General features: G+C 36.6%; 1 long non-coding RNA gene across 1 annotated transcript in view; it reads left to right on the top strand.

The window, feature by feature from the left end:
• Nucleotides 1-14,093, top strand: part of LOC150047233 (uncharacterized) — a 128,446-nt gene that overhangs the window by 38,369 nt on the left and 75,984 nt on the right. The window contains exon 3 of the long non-coding RNA XR_016539417.1: nt 10,508-10,626. This is a non-coding gene — a long non-coding RNA (uncharacterized LOC150047233). The remainder of the gene's footprint in view (nt 1-10,507; nt 10,627-14,093) is intronic.

The following is a 14,093-nucleotide window of genomic DNA, read 5'->3' as shown; positions in this document are numbered from 1 at the left end:
ATAGTGAGTCAGATATTTTCTCATACTTGCCTTGCTTCACTAAATGTAGCTATTCCACTTTGTTCTTTGATTTCTTCCTGATCTTGTAGGTCCTAATTTTTAAACCAAAGTCAGCAGGTATGTGTGCTCCATAGTCACACTATTTTAAATACTTATTTGGAACTAACACATTCGATAGCTTCCTGTGGCCTTCCTTAGTATACTTTTATTTTTTCCTTCGATCAATGAGACCAATGATTGACTCAGCCACTGCCCTCAGAGAATGCCAGAATGGCAGATGAGAAAACCTTCTCTATCCATTCTCAATTCCTCCCACGAGCAGAGCTCCCAGCTCACCTTGAAGTATGACTTGAAGTACTGACAGAATTATATAGTAGTTGCTGATGCTGTGTGGATTTATGGACTAACAAGTCATTTGTCGTAAAGTGGAGATAAGTGAGGTCACCGGCATCCCTCATCTCATGAACCACGATGGAGGCACATTGGAGGTGAACTCACAAACATGAACATCGGACAAGTTTTTCTCTGCAATTCCTGACCTTTTAAGTACTTCCTGCTGGGCAAGGAGCTTTTGGGGGATTAAACACATCTGATTATTTTTTCAGTTATAACTTGGTGTGTTATTGTGGGAAAATATCATGTTTTTTTGTAGATTTATCATATATAAACTACTATTTCATTCCACACTATTGTTTTAGAATATTGTGGTATTTGCTTTTAGCATAGATTTTCTTCTTCTGAGACCCTGTCATACCTTAGCTACTCAGCTCATTTTTGGAAATCAAGAAACTACTTCTGAGGGGTGTGTGTGTGTGTGTGTGTGTGTTTGATTTAAATTAGGGCCTTGTACCTGCTAGGCAGGCATTCTACCACTTGAGCTACACACAGAGCACTGGGATTGAGATTACTGTTTAAATGAGGTCTTACTCTGTTCCTGGGACCCACATCGGACTATTGATCCTTGCTTCTACAGTGTCTTTTCTACGTGGATGACAGGCGTGAACCACCATACCCAGCCCTGAGCAACAACTTTAGAAGGTCAACTTCCGTCATTCCACTAAGAGTGTGGAAAGACAATGATTTTCCCCATGAGAAGGCATCAGTGTGCCCGAACCCACACATATGTGATAGAACATGTTACATCATGACTTTCCCAATATTCGATGGTTTATTCTTAGAAACTCCTATGTCAAGTGTGAAGGAGACCAGCCAAATACTAGAGCCTTAGATTGCCTTAGATTTAAATGGCAAATAGCACCACAGTTGTTGATACTATCTTTGACGGTTGGACACCATTGCTTTCCATCCTATTGGTACAGAGTAGCGTGGAAGCTGGTGAGCTCGAGACCATCACCTTCCAGATTAGAACCCTAGCTTTGCCCTGTGAGACTGTGAGTCCTGGCAAAGGTTTCTTACTCTCAATGACTTGGTCTTCCTATACTGCAACAGAGACAGTGATAGTTCTTAACTCAGAAGAATGTTATGAAGATAATTCAAGGTTTGAAGATCAAATCTTTTATGAAGTAAATGATCCTCATATATTTCTGAAGTTAGAACAGGTGACCAGTTTGCTTATCATAGTTATAAGGTTCTGTGCCCAAGATGAGGGTATGGTAGCCTACAGAGGATGTTTAGTTAGGAAAAATTGATACAATTTTTAATGGGAAAGTGGAAACATAAATATAATCACAGAAGTAACGGTGTAAAGGTTTAAATTCATATTTAATATTTTTAAGTAGAAAATCTTTTTGTTAATTCCTTAAGAGCATAGACCACCCATTACACACACACACACACACACACACACACACACACACACACACACACACGCGCACACACACACACACACACACATGCACATGCACATGTACATGCATGGAGAAAAAGAATATGTATGCACATATGTACATATATATATATTGCATACTTGACATGACACTCTAAAAGATTGGACACAAAGAGGTATGGACCACTAAATTCTTATTTCAAAAATGAATTAAAATTTATTTAGGTAGATATCGGGCTAATTTTATTTTATCTGTAAGTGGAGTACATATAGTACTTTATACTTAGACATGACCTTTGAGTTTCAAATGTCTCTATTTGCCCAGCTTTATAGAAGAGTATTTGAAAATGAAAATACTATATAGTGACTAGAAATAGAATAAAATAAAAATTCTAATTCTACCAAGCCTCAATACAAGTAATTGCAATTTCACATTTTCCTTAAAGGCAATAAAACTGAAAGAGGAAAAAAAGTCAAGATAATTTTAAAAGAGAAATAAAAGGAATTTAAAATGGAAGTGATTTAGTATTGACTTACTTTTAAATATGGTGCCCTTGTAAAATATTACCTAAATTTCAACTCTGTTGGGCTATTGGATAGATGGCAGTATAACCAACAACAATGAAGCTAAAACAAAGTATAATGCTTCTTTAGCAAATACTTCCACTGTGATTCAGGGTTTTCAGAAGTGGGGTCATTGGAAGAAAGAAGTTTTCTACATATGTAGAGATGATGACAAATGTCCAGAGATTGGGGTAGAGATGTTTCTCACTGCCTAGTGAAATTACTTTAGGCTCATTGCCGAGTGAGAGCTCCTTGAAATATTCTCTTTCACCTTGCCTGGGGTTGGAACAGAAGAAAAACTTAATCCCTCAGCTATCTTAAATGAATGCCTTGGTCTGTTTGATGATCTGAGCATCTAGAAGATGACACATGCTCATTGCTCAATGACATTAGGGCACACTGGGCCTCTTTTAATCTAAATGATTAAATTTAACCACTACTGGATTTCTTTTTTCCTCCCTTGTCATGCATATTTTCTTCATTTAATTATTTGAATATATTTCTTCTCTGAGTAGATCTTTCAAATTATAATCTTTTTTTCTTAATGGAAAAGTTCATTTAGCACAAATGTGAACAATGATTTTTTGTTTTACAATGTCGTTGCCAGAGTTTTATGTGGTTTTTCTGAAGGTGTGCAGGAGTGTATGATGCCAGCCTGGACAAGAACCTCATTTATTAGTAAAATGTCTATTGAATGAATATCATTCCCTATTGTTTAAATTAAACATTGCCAAGATTGAATGATGAATCAGAACATGACTTTCAAATTGTGCATTTTCTGTCTTCTATCAAGTCAGTCTTAAACTTTTAAAGCTATTGGTTTCAAGAACTTTGATCAGATAGATAAATTCCTTATCAATAAGAGGAACATACTTGAGGAGATAAGAATTGTAGAAGACAGAGGGAAATGGGGACAAAACATGAGAAAAGATATCAGTGTATGAGAAGTAATACACCTGCTACCTGGCAAATATAACTGTAACCCTCTCTATATTACCCCGATAATAAAAATTTTAAAAAAGTATTGTAGAAAACAATAATTTCAATAAATGATGTGCCTCTAAAAGTTCCCACTTTATAACACCTTCATATCCTATATTTTGTAAGATCTTTGCATAAATGTAGCTGAAGATACTTTCTTAAACGTCAACAATTTTTCCCATAGTTATCAAACTATTCTTAACCCCTGGGTGCAGGTTGAAGGGGAAGCAAATCCATTTCCCCTTTTTTCTCTTTGTAAGGGGAAATATGCCTGCCACTGTGATATTTTGCCAGTCACTGACTTTCAAGCTAATATTATTCTCTCTTCACAAAGTAGAGTGTAAAGCATCAATGGCTAAGGGCTTAGGGATATATATATATATATATATATATATATATATATATATATATATAATCTTGCTTCCCAGTCCTGGGCTTGAGCTCAGGGTCTGAGCACTGTCCTTGGCCTTTCTCAAAGCTAGGGCTCTACCATTTGAGCCTCAGCACCACTTCCGGCTTTTTTCTATGTATGTGGTACCAAGGAATCGAACCCAGGTTTTCGTGCATGTTAGGCAAGCACTGTACCACTAGGCCAAACTCCTGGCCCCAGGCTTATATTTTTGTGTGCATAGCGTTGTGGTAGAGGCTTCAGTGTCTGCATTATCAATCTTATGGTCCGATAATCTGCTTATTCAGGTGACTAGAGACAATGATACTATCTGTTGCCACATTTGCTATGGGAATCCAGACGATGTTGCTAATCAGAGCCTCAGATTGTTTTAATATTCACTTCTTATTTTTGTCATATATGATGAAAGATGGCAACAATAAAACATTGTTGTAAAATGATCCTTTTTTTCTACTGTATTTGATTATGGGAAAGAACAAAATTTAAAGGCATCTTTAAACCCTGTATTTCACCTAAATAAAGCAATCTATTCAGAGATGTATATATAGCACATGTATTTTTGTATAAGCAGAATTTTTGTTTATGTCTGTGTATATATATATTATCCTTACTTCTTTTCATTATAGGACAGAATGCAAATCTAGGAAATTCCTTCAGAGAGGATTATCTTTTAGCATATTTAGGTCAATTGTAGGAAAGAAAAAACCACAAGTCTTGATTAAATTACCAACTTTATTTGATTTTGTTTATGTTTAATGAATTCTTTTGTGATTTTTGTCTGGCTAAATTTCAGGCTTTATGTTATACCTTTTAGAATATGCCCATCAACAAATTACAAACTTCTGTAACTTCCACTATTTTGGAATTGTCAGTATTTTGTTAAATTTTTCTTACAATAGCACCACAAGTTGAAGGATATATACAACTGAATTTTATATACCTCATATTTTTGTTAGTGCAAATACCTCTGTGGATGAATGTATGCCCTGTGTCAATCCAAGTATTTTGATTAGAATTTGTTTCTGTGCTGTTAGTTTGAGAGCAGCAAGTGTCCTGTATATTTATCTACCACTATTTTCTCAGTCATTGGAAGAAGGATTATTATAAAATTATAGTGATTTGGGCAGGCTTTTGAGTTATCATTAGTGATATCCTAAGTGCTTTTCATCAGACACAAATTTATGCTCACAGTGTGCCTCCATTTTCAAGGTGTTTAAAAAGAATAGGAGATTGGAGAGAAGGGACACTTAGTGTGTTTATGATACCCATGAGTAAGTTGATGGATGGTATGATTACCATGGAACTCCAGTCTGAGCATTTTGTCAGAAAGTTGATTTACTAAGAGTTGTGGAGTGCTCATTATTACAGTGCTCATATTGGGGAAGTCCTATGAATGCACTATCCCAATGCACCCTCAAATATTTATATATTTCTGGGCCTGGGCATGCTATTCTTGAGCTTTTTCACTCAAGCTTAGTACTTTACCACTTGAATCACAGCTCCATCTTTGGTTTGTTGCTGGTTAACTGGAGACAAGTTTCGCAGCTGTTCTTGGCTGGGCTGACTTTGAGTCCTGAGTAGCTAGGATTACGGACATGAGCTACCAGTGACTGGCTAAATATCAGCATTTTAGAACTGGACCAAATTATTTAAACTTAGACTAAAGTCCATTTCTCCATGAGAGAACACATGCATTATCAATTCATATTTTTCATGTATTACTACATATGTGTACAGTATTTTAAAGTATTTCCTAGGTGTTTTTCTCTTTTCCTGTTTTCTTTAAGTTTTTAAATGAACCATGCATTACTTTCATGTAATAATTGTATCCCTTTTGGTTAGTTATCTTTTCTCTTCATCCTACCCATCCTCAATATATATCTATATATATCTATATATATCTTCAATTGATTTTTGATGTGTGTCTCTCACACTCTATTTACTATTATTTCATATTCAAATTCCACATTGACTTTCCATGGCATGCGTAGAAATACTTTCTTAGCATGTTTTTCAAAAACTTGGATTTTGTAGCTTACCATTACAACTTTATTTTGCTCTACTCTTTTTGAAGAGTTTTATGTAATTGAATTTTCACCTAAACTAAGACAGACTTAGGAAATTGTGGTTTAATACTGCAGATGTTCACTATTGGAAAGGTTTCCCAAAGGCCCGTGTCATTCCATCATTTGTAATTTTGTTCAGACACGTATTTATAATGCAAGACTTATAAACTAGTATGAAATTCCCCAAACTGTTGAGTAATTTTGTATCCCCCATATATGCATATAGTACAGATGATTTCAGACTTTTTGGTTTGTGGACCACCCAAGGATCTTCTGTTTAAGGGAATTATACTTATGATTACCCTGCTAGAAATAAAAAGAGAGAACTATTAATTGTATTCTATTTATTTGAACCAATTCAAGCTGTCAATTTAAATAATGATAATTAATGTGTTATTCGCTAACATGCATACATACTTGCATGAAAATAGTCAGGATGTAAAAACAATGAGAAAAGTAGCACCATCTTCAGCTCTTTGCAAATTTCTTGTCTTGCTTGGTTCATTCATTCATTCTGACCTGTTGTATTCAGACAGGTAATCTACCAAATTCTAATATACATTCTTGTAGTCCAGTTGTAAACACACACTTTAAACCAGTGAACAAAATAAGGATAAAAATGTGAAATTTGAAATCATCTATCCTGTTGCTTTGTATGTTTTCTTATCGCATGTCTTCATTTATGATGCTTTGCTTTGTTATATGTCAAATTATTAATAATAAATGAGTGTGTAAAGGAAACCCTGTCAAGTCCATTTGTCAACCTGGATTTTAATTTCAGCTATGACTTTAGTTAATAATATGATTTAAACCTGGCGTTAAAATTTTAGTCCTCAGCTGGGAGTGTGGCCTAGAGGTAGAGTGGTTGTCTAGCATGTACAAAGCTCTGGGTTTGATTCCTCTGTACCACATGCATAGAAAAAGCCAGAAGTGGCCAGGTACAGTGGTTCACACCTATAATTCTAGCTATTCAGGAGGCTGAAATCTGAGGATCTCAGTTCAAAGCCAGCCTAGGCATTAAAGACAGTGAGACTCTTATCTCCAATTAACTACTAGAAAACAAGAAGAGATGCTATGGTTCAAGGGGAAGGGTGGTAGCCTTGAACTGAAGAACTCAGGGACAGTGCCCAGGTCCAGAGTCCAAGGTTATGACTGAACAAAAAAAAAAAAAAAAAAGGAAGGAAAAAAAAGAAAAGAAAAAAGGAAAAAGCCAGAAGTGGTTTTGTGGCTCAAGTGGTAAAGCTCTAGCCTTAAGAAAGCCCAAGGACATTGTCCAGGCCCTCAGTTCAAGCTCCAGGACTGGCAAAATTATCTATGTGTTTGTCTATCTACTATCTATCTAGTCTCCTATATGCTCAGTTAACAAGACAGACAGTTGTGTAAAATCTTTCAATAGTCATGTTCGATTTTTTTCTAATAAATGTATCTTCCTTCTCAGAAAAACAACAAATCAAAGAAAGTTTGGATAAGTGGGACTGCATTAAACTGCAGATCTTCTATATAGCAAAGGACACAGCTATATCTAGCAAGCTAAATAGAAAGCCCACGGCATGGGAGAAGGTCTTCCCTAACCATACAACAGACAAAGGCCTCATATCTAAAATTTATTTAAAAAATGAATCACTCAAAAACTAATCTCCAAAGAAACAACCATCCCATTAAAAGATGGGCTTAAAGATGGACTTAAAGACGTCTCTGACGAAGAAATAAGAATGGCCTATGGACATATGAAGAACCGCTCCACATCTCTGGCCAAAAAAGAAATGCAAATCAAAACAACTCTGAGATTCTACTTCACTCCAGTTAGAATGGCCATGATCAAGAAATCTAGTAACAACAGATGCTGGAGGGGATGTGGCCAGGAGGGATCACTGCTACACTGTTGGTGGGAGTGCAAACTCGTTCAAGCACTATGGAAAGCAGTATGGCATTTCCTTAAAAGACTGAACATAGAGCTCCCTTATGATCCTGCAATTCCACTACTTGGCATTAAACAAGGACATACTAACTCCACTAGCACAATGATGTTCTCACAGCACTACCATAGCAAAGATATGGAACCAGCACAGATGCCCCTCAGTAGATGATTGGATCAACAAGATGTGGTATTTATACACAATGGAATACTATGCTGCTGTCAGAAAGAATGACATCGCCCCATTTGTAAGGAAATGGAAAGACTTAGAAAAAATCATATTAAGTGAAGTAAGCCAGATTCAAAGGAACATAGGCTCAATGGTTGCCCTGATTTGTAATAATTAGTATATACCTCGGACTCTCCTAACAGAGGAAAAAATAGGGCAAAACCTAGATATACAAGGCCATATAGGATGAGGCTAAATAAAAGGACCTCCAGGATATGGAAACAAGAGCCATATAATGTATGATTGTTGTTCTTAATGTACATTGCTATTTCTCATCTCTTTTGTTGTCCCTTGGTTATTCTCATATTGCTACAGTATCTTACCTTGTTATCTGATATATTGTATATATGTTTATTTGAAATAGGAAAGGGAAGGGGGAAAACAAGATGAGGGGAGGGAGTGGTGGGAGGGAAATGGGGACAAAATCATGAGAAGGGGTATCAATGTGTGTGAAGTAATGCCCCTTCTATCTGGTGAATATAATGTAACCTTTCTATTAATTACAATAAAAAGAAAAAAATATATCTTCCTTGTGATTTGCATATATTCTTGTGACACATCATTTTATTAGTATATTTGTAGTGTTATTATGATAACTCTTTCAATCTGTCAACTCACGGAATTACATGCCTTTTTTTTTGAAAAGTTTTTTTTGTTTTTGGTTTTTTTTTTTTTGCTTTTGTTTTCTGTTTTCTTTTTTACCAGAGCCCTGTTCAGGCTAGGCCCATGCTCTCCACTGAGCTACACTCCCCACCTTGAAGGAAGGATTGTGGGGTTCTCTTCATCTTTGTTCCTGTTATACTCTACTGCATTTGTAATGATAATAACCACCATAAGCTCTTTATTTATGCATCTTGGAATACTCAATTAAGCCAGAGGAATGACTCTTCTTTTCTGGGTCCATGGCTGTAACTGTGTTGGACATTTTGCTTATGGAACAATGGACCTAAATTTTTCATTTCATTTCATGTTTTTCCAGTAGATGGCGCCAGTGTTTCAAAGAAATCGCCTATGAGAGAAATAAAATTAAGAAGGGACTATAAAAACCCAAGAAAATAATTCACAAATATTTACACTCTACAATTAAATTGAAATACAGGAGTTTTTGCCCTTTTAAAACTTTTTCTCCGGAAGTGGTGCTGTGGATCAAGGGGTAGGGTGGTAGCCTTGAGCTGAAGAGCTCAGGGACAGCGCCCTGGTCCAGAGTTTAAGTCCCATGACTAATAATAAAAATAAAAATAAAACATTTTCTCCCTAAATATTGTTTGTAATTTTTTATAATTAACTTAGAAAAAGACTAGAGGAAATAAATAACAAACAAACAACAACAAAAACCCACTATAAACCAGGTAACTAGTTCAGCAGCAAAAGGATCATTCAGTCTGTTATGCTTTTAGCTTGTATCTTCCCTGTGAAATTTCCAAAAAAGAATCCAAAAAGTAAAATAAAGTCAAGGTATCTCTTGTCTGCGTTGCAACAATTGTTTACAACCATTAGGTACAGGTGTTAAGGTAATGCTGGAGAATTAAGAAGAAAACTGGGACAACCCAAATCTTCTGAAATTTAACTTGAGAAAATTCATGTTAAAAAATGGCACTGGCTTTGAGAGCTTTCTTCATAATCATAATATTCCTGAATATGCTGAATTTGTTTTTCCAATGGAGCCTTTAACACTTTTCCTTTTCTTTTAGCCTGAGAAAGGAGCACGTATTTACTCACAACTTCCTGAAATGCTATTTATTTTTCTTTTCCCTTGATTTTTTTCCCCCCTCTTTCAGAGGTCACATTGCAAAGTTCAGGCCATTTTGAACTTGTGATTCTCCTATTCAGGCTCTCAAATGCTGGGATTCTTTAATTTTTTAAAAACAGCTCCTTTATTGCCTGCCTTTTCCCTTCCTTCCTTCCTTCCTTCCTTCCTTCCTTCCTTCCTTCCTTTTTTCCTTCCTTCCTTCCTTCCTTCCTTCCTCTTTTATTATATGAAGCTAAATTATCTGAAATAAATCCTGGATCAAAGCTGCCAATGCCAAGACAACTTTTTGAACAGCATTAATTTGTCTGAAGTTAAATTATATCCATAAAGCATATGAGATTTAAAATGTTATTTGTAACAATCAGTTCTCAATTTTTCTAACTTTAGTGAACATTATTAGCTGATTAAAAGTATACTATACATAAAAGAGAACAAGATTTCCTAAGATATTGCGTAGTATGATGATATCATATTCATCTTTTAATATCTAATCTCATTCATTTTTGACAAAATCATGGTTTGGGGAAATTACAAACAATGTCTATGTTCTGGTCAGTACCTCCACTGAAGATATTTCAGAAATACTCAGAAAAGCTAGATGAAGGAATTTTTACTTAATTATGCTTTTGATGATATAACTATCAGTTTGCAATCATACAATGCAAAATATAGGAGTGGGAATGACAGGCATGAATTTTCAATTCAGTACTTAATGGTTTTTCTAAAAAGGAATGGAAACTTCTGTTGTGAAAAATACAACGAATTGTGATTTCATACAATTCCAAGATTCTCTCTTTCTCCCCAAAGTGATTCCTCCATTTGTACTGCTGTGGCTAGAAATAAAGAACAGAAGGAACAAAATGAAGCATGCACACCTATTGGCAGGACAGAGAACTCTGCCATCTTCCAGAGAAAGTTAAACAATAGTAAGTTTTTGTGAGTCTGTCTTGTCACCCGTGTGTGTTATACCCTAGATTGCTTTGTTTCGTACTTGTCTATAGAACTTATTGGTGATTGGAACCTTACATTCTCCTGTTATTTTTTCCCAATGGTAATTTATTATAAAAATACAAGTTTACCTTAGGTCAGTAAGTTAGAACAACTAGAGCACACTTAACCAGTGCTCTGCCTCACACCTCTTGTTCACTAGTAAAAGTGTGGTGAGACTTTGTGTTTGCTCTGCCATAGTCATAGAGCTATCTAGATTCAGAGCAGTATTCTGAGGAAGTGGAGCATGAGGACCCTGGGCCAAGCTTAAAACAGCTTTTATGGAGATACCAAGAGTGGGGTAACAATATGAACTAAAGCTTGTTTCCACATTTCTATATTTAAAAAAAAAACAAATACATCTGGGCGCTGGGTGGCTCGTGCTTGTAATCTTGGCTATTCAGGAGGCAGAGATCTGAGGATCTTGGTTTGAAGCCAGGTTGGGCAGGAAAAGTCTTTGAGACTCTTATTTCCAATTAGCATCCCTCTTCTCATACACACATGCACACACACGAAGCTGAGTGCAGCTGTGGGTAAAAGAACTCAGAGACAGCACTGAGGCGGGAGTTCTAAGTACTCATACACCCAAAGCAAATACATTATTTTGATACAAAGTATAGTGAATATACTTTAAACAACAATGACTAAAAAACAACCAGCAAGCACCATAATCCCCCCCTTTTTTTTGGTCTAGTGTGTGCATTTACAGAGGAGTGTTGGGCTGTCACTGTAAGTCTCCATTCAAACATCTTTGCATCCAAGTCTGAAGGGCCCTGTGTCAGAGCCTACCTTGTACTTGGCTGCCTGTGAACTCTGTGAGCAAACAGAACTCGTTCACAGGGTGAAACACATATTTATGGTCCTGAATGAACTGCTCAGATTCAAATCTATTTGTGTGACAGTGCTAGACACAGGACTTGGGAGGCCAAACGGGATGACTGTCGCCGACATTTGCATATCAATGTCCAGAGTCCGCTTTAGGAATACTGCTGCTTCATGACAATGCTGTTGTCTGGGGTCTGGGAGAAAGAAAACCCATAAAAGTTTGGGCTCCCCTTTTCAATGCCCAAGATTCTTTGTGTGTGTGTGTGTGTGTGTGTGTGTGTGTGTGTGTGTGTGTGTATGTATGTGTGTGCGCGCCGCTTTGGTACAATATGAAGCAGGGTCACCAAGTTCTGTTCACCATAGTGTTGCGATGTTTTAAATGAACCGGTTGAAGCTGCAGAGAAGCCAGGCAGAAGGACAGCATCAGGCCACTTGGCAGTGAGGCAGGGATGTTGGGATGTTGAGACTTGTCTTACTGTGCCTTAATTTAAAGAATACAAAATAGGCTGGGCATGTGGCTTAGTATAGAGTGCTTCCTCAACATATGGATCCTGTCCCTAACACAACAGAAATAGAAAGAATCCAAAGAAAAACAAACAAACGAAAGCTTTCCCATCCTTTTATCCTGAGGGGAAAGTCTTCTTAAGAAATATGGCTTTTAACTGGGTGCTGGTAGCTCACGCCTATAATCCTAACTAGTCAGGAGGCTGAGAACTGAGGATCTCAGTCTGAAGTCAGCCGGGGTAGAAAAGTCTGAGACTATAAACTCCAGTATATTATGAAAAAATAAGCTGGAAGTGGCACTGTGGTTGAAGTGGTAGAGTACTAGCCTCAATCCAAAGAAGCTTAGGGACAATACCTAGACTGTGAATTCAAGACCCAGGATCCGTGAAAAAAAGCAAGCAGGAGAGAAAGGGAAGAGAGGAGGAGGGTAAGAAAGAGCTTTTAGCTATTTAGAGACCAGCCTTGGAATGAAAGATATTTGGATTTTATGAGGTGTTGTTTTATATCTAGTTGAGTTCCTGATGTCAGTCACTTCTTATCTTCAAAGCAGAGTCCTTGCCACACAGAGCTTTTCACAGTTTTGTTGATTTTATTGGGATAATATTTATTCTTATTTGCTGTATGAGAAGGCATTGGTCTTCATGAGGAGAAACCCCACCTCCAGGCTGGCCTCAAACTCTTCCTGGTTCTGTCTCCTATGTGGAGACCATTAGGAGGGGCCTTTAACAACATTTTACAATCCGTTTTAGAACATAGTTGGTTCAGTTAATTGCTTAGTGTCAGAGATCAAAGACAAACAACAAAAAAAGGAAGGATATGTTTGTGTCTATTTTCATTTGAAATTCTTCCCTAACTCTCTTCCTGATGGTACTGGAGTCTGAAGTTAACACCTTTGTATCTGCTAGCTGCCACTGCATCCTTACATCTTTCTTGAATTTGCGCTAAACTTAATCTCCCATCTTGTGAGTAGAAGTCACCAGAAGTGAATATTTTGCTATCTGTTCTGCCTCCCTTTTGAATCTAGGTCATAATGTACTTTGCCACTTCTGCCTTGATTTCCCTTGGTCTGTTTTCTCTGCAAAAGACAGGGAGCAACTCATGTCTGGATAGATGGATTGCTTGTCGAGGAGGCATGAAAGTACTGCCATGTCCTACCCAACCGCAGAAGTCAGACATGGGAAGCCATATCTCAAAGCAGAGCTAGCTTTTCCCAGTCTAATCAACTCCAACTGAGTGAGAACAAATAACTTTTCATCCACTGAGGATATATATATGTATATATAATATGTATATATTTGTGATTTATCATGTGATGACAATTGACATGATAATTTTGACATGATTGTTAACCTGTTACTTTGGCACCATCTTAGCATTGCCTTTCTGTATAACATAAATATGCTTTTTCTTCCTTGTAAATTTATTCACTCATTCTGGTGAACACCACTTTCCACATATCATTTTAGGTATTCTTACTATTAACAAATTAGTTACAACCTGTCAGGCTGTAATACTATAAACTTTGATGGAAGCAATATGATTTTTGCTTCGACGGCAAGAAAGTTGGATATCAGTGTTTTGAAACTCATTCAAACTTAAAATTAATGAACAGGATTTGAATTTGGACCCTTTTTTAATGAAAAAGATCAACACTTATAAACACTCTAAGTTCTGATTTCATCCCTCAGGCCTTTTGTTTGGACAGTTCCTGTCCACAGATTTTGCGCATATTTTTCATCTGCAAATACACTTAATATTCTTCAGCTGCATAGTTTTTTATCATAACAAAATGGTTATAATAATCATATTAAATGATATAATATGAACTTTAGTATTTTTAGTTAACACAGCACCTGCAATATCCTAATCAGTTCTTTCCTAAAGAATATGTCAGTCCAGTTCTCTTCAGAGCCCAAGGAGAGTCAGAGGTTCAGTAATTTGGTCTGAGTCATACAGCTGTGTATGGTAAAGGTTAAAGAGAGCTCTTAAGGAATGGATTGTGCTCTCTCTAAAGTTCCTGTCAAACCGCTTGTGAAGATGTGGAGACAGGCACTTTTGAGAGGTAATCAAAGTTAAA

This window comes from Megascapheus bottae, chromosome 23 (genome assembly GCF_031878675.1).
Source record: "Megascapheus bottae isolate mThoBot1 chromosome 23, mThoBot2.hap1, whole genome shotgun sequence".
NCBI lineage: Eukaryota > Metazoa > Chordata > Mammalia > Rodentia > Geomyidae > Megascapheus > Megascapheus bottae.
Note: the sequence above shows the minus strand (reverse complement) of the source record. Positions and strands in the feature narration are given on the sequence as shown.